Source organism: Condylura cristata, unplaced genomic scaffold (genome assembly GCF_000260355.1).
Source record: "Condylura cristata isolate star-nosed mole 26May11 unplaced genomic scaffold, ConCri1.0 scaffold00007, whole genome shotgun sequence".
Classification (NCBI taxonomy): domain Eukaryota; kingdom Metazoa; phylum Chordata; class Mammalia; order Eulipotyphla; family Talpidae; genus Condylura; species Condylura cristata.
The window spans coordinates 15,472,642-15,476,313 of record NW_004567108.1 but is presented as its reverse complement, the minus strand read 5'-3'; positions in this window follow the sequence as shown (position 1 = coordinate 15,476,313).

The following is a 3,672-nucleotide window of genomic DNA, read 5'->3' as shown; positions in this document are numbered from 1 at the left end:
GAACCTAAGCTGGCCAATAACATCCACAAAGTATCCTGTGATGGCTTTGGTATCATCCTTAAAAGGCAACTGTCCCGCACTCTGTTCCTGCTGTGTCCTGCCTCCCTCCATTCTGCTGCCTGGGATCACCGCTGCCATCTTAGACAACGGTAAGTCCAAGGACCTCACGAAGACCTGTGTGCTGGGGATCCCCTGCCTCACCTCTACTTCTACGTGAGCACAGTCAGTGCCTATTGTGGCTTAGCCACTTACTCCTGATGCCAGGTCTCAAGCTGCACGGTCAGAAAGGCCGTGCAGGCCTTAGACGGCCTCTTCAAACAGCTGAAGTTACCAAGCGAGGGCACCTCTGGATTTTTTGTCACGTGAGAAAAATAAGTTTTTTGTTTAGCCACTGCTGTCAGCTACTTAACACATGCAACTGAACACAATCCTGATATACCCTCAAGTTATTTTAAATTTTTCCTGAGAAATAAAAAGGCGGAGTTCAAATAAAAATCAGAAACCAGGGCCCTCCCTGGTGATGCAAGGGGTTAGGACGCAGCACTGCAAGCCAGCTGCAGCCACCTCAGTGCGAGTTTGATCCCTGCCCCGGAGGTGACCAAATGGTGAAGTAGACCTCTCCTGTCTTGCCCTGTGCTCCTCTCAGCAGTGTACGTCATCAATCTGCCTATTCTGCTCCCCACTCTATGGTGAATCCTCTCACTCCCTGCACCTGTGGCCTGACCCCAGTTCAGTAGCACAAATAAATAAATTTAAAACACACACACACACACACACACAGAAACCAGATCTTGCCACATAAGAACAAAAAGGTGACTGCTTGGGATGGGTAGACAGGTGGTTCTTCTTTATCTCTGAATCAGTACTGTAGTTTGTTGTCTTGTTCTTGCCACTTTCTTTCTTCCCCACAGAAATTTGGATAAAGGTACAGCTTTCCATCAATTTTTTGTATGAAAAAGCAGTCTTACTCTCTTATTGAAGCATCTTTTTAAAATATGTGATAAAGCTTTTTATTTTGCTTAAATATTACTGAACTGGCTGACTCTAAGGCTAAACTGAGATCTAAAAGCATGATAGTGCAGTAAATTAACAAGCAATAATTAAAATGAAAAGTGTATTTGCAAAAATCACAGGTCCTGAAATTCCAGTTAGAAGTTTAAAAGCCATTCTCACACTGTTCTCTGTGCTTGATCCACTCTTGTGCCCTTCCAATGCCTCATGAACCTATTACAAAGCCTTTGAAAAGTCTATGAATCACAGCTTTTAAGACCTGCCTGACACCTGCAGGGCTTCCACCTTGCTCCGTCAGCCAAGCACTCAGAAGGCAGGCCTGGCGCCAGAGCTGTCACGCTCCTGGTCACGGTCACGGACCCTTTACTTAATCCTCGCACAACTGGAATCCCTCAGAAGAAAGGCTATTTGACCATCATCCCAATTCCACCCGCCGCTCCGTCTCACAACCACTCATTACTAAGAGTTTCAGCATGTGACTCAGGTGCCATAATCAGGCTGGTTTCCCTATTTCCAGCCTGGCCCACACCAATCCACACTACCCACTTCAATCAGATACACAAGTAAAAGACAAACCTATCACTTCTCATGTTTCCAACTCTTCCATGGCATAGGTTAAAATCCAATCTACCTAATTTAATGTGCCACAATCTTCGAGACAAGACTCCTGCTTAGCTGGTCATGCTCACCTCTTCTTTCCCCTTCCACGTCTCTGCCCGCTATCTCTTACCTTCCCACACCTGTGTTGTCTGAGTCCCCACTTATGAGCTCAAGCTGTTATTTTTCAAGGGACACATCTCTATCACAACCACACATTGAACCGAGCCCCAGGTCAGGTACTTCAGCTAATAAATATCCTGTATTTTGCCTTCAGACTACCCTCTGCTCACCAGGACTAAAACTGCCTGCCTTCCACCGTGTCTCCCAGCAGACTTCATGTGACACTGTGAGGGGTCTGCTGTTGCTCAGTAAAGTGATTGGGATAGTACCGAGCAGATGAATTACTGAAAGCTCGCCCTTTACAAGGAGTGATCTTGCCAGACATTTGGTGTTGACTCTACTGGACATTATTCTTAGTTCCTCAATAAATGTAATAAAGGTAATTTTTCAACAAAGAAAACTAATCAGCCTTTCTATTTGAAGTATACAGATGCTAACCCCAAAACTAACATAGTAACTTATACACAGAATGAAATTAAGCATTTGCTGAGTGACACACAAAATGAGCCAGCAAAACAAAAGTATCAGAATCATGTATCTCTTAGGAAATTATTTATTCCTTAACTATATAGGCATATTTATAAAATGTGTAGCATGCTCGGCATTATGATGACATTTAGAGAAAATATCTACATTTACTTACTAATGGGTTTGGTTTCAAAGTAGTTCACTGATATTTTACTAATACTTGCACTGTTCTCCCTTGCACTGATTTTCAATTAATCACCAAATCTGGTTTTTCCTTTGTAATATCTCTTTAACCCTTGCCTTTCAACTCCAACCCCCAACACACACACACACACACACACACACACACACACACACACCCATGCACACACACTGAGCCCCAGCCTGGTAGACCGGACTTCTGTCTCAAACTGTCTATTATAATTCACTTAGCACCTTTCCAAGAAATCTTAACAAACCTCAATTCTCTATTACTGAAAAACAAATTTCACAGTCCTTGTCTGCTATTCAAGACCCTTTATGGTCTAACTACAACTCAAAAGCATTTTAATATTGTCATCAAATTATAGATGCATCCGGTTACAAGAATTCTCTGCCTCACCCTTTCCCACCCAGGACTCAACAGTTCCTTACTTCTAATATTCCTACCTTGATGTCCACTAGTAGCTCCGATTACTCTAAGAATACATGTCTACAGTGTCACTGGATTTATTAATTTAGGATAGATGTACTGACTTTCTGCTGTGTGAGGTATATTTATTTCTTCCCTTTCAAAATCTTTCTATCAGATTTTCTTCAATTCTGCTGGCAACCATAACGTTAAGTAACAGGCCCAAATTTTGTATTGTTCCATCAAGTACAGACATTACCTCTGACACTAGGTCCTCCTCATTTTCAAACCGCTAGTCCACATCTTATTTCCAATAAACACTGCCTTCAGTCAGCCTGTCTCTGGATCACCTTTTGTCCACAACAATGCGTTTCCCTACTGTGAAGTTCACTTTTCCCCATTCTATACATCCAGCATCCAACTAAAGCTCAGGCCCTTCTGCCAAGGAGAAGCCTTGTGCCTGACTTTCATTAATTACACCCTCAGAACCCCTGGGGCCCTTCTTTTGGTCCTATTAATTCAACTACCAATTACACCTGAAATTTAACTTTTCGTAAGAGCAAGGCCTCTTTTCCCAAGAGGGTTCTAAGGTTCCTGTCTTAGCATTTCAGGATCTCACCATAGCTCCTACAGTAGTGTAGTGACAGTGTAGTGACGTGCATACACTGTGGGTTCTATCAACATGCTTACTGTTGGTGCTACCATGAGCCTTTTATAAACTTCAAAAAGCTGATATTCAACTACTGTCTTAGTTTCCCAATCCGGGTGATCATATTTCACCAAAGTCACACAAGACCGGCCCAAGAGCACATAAAAACACTTAAAGGAAGCATACAAGCTAGGATGACACAAATAAACCCGAA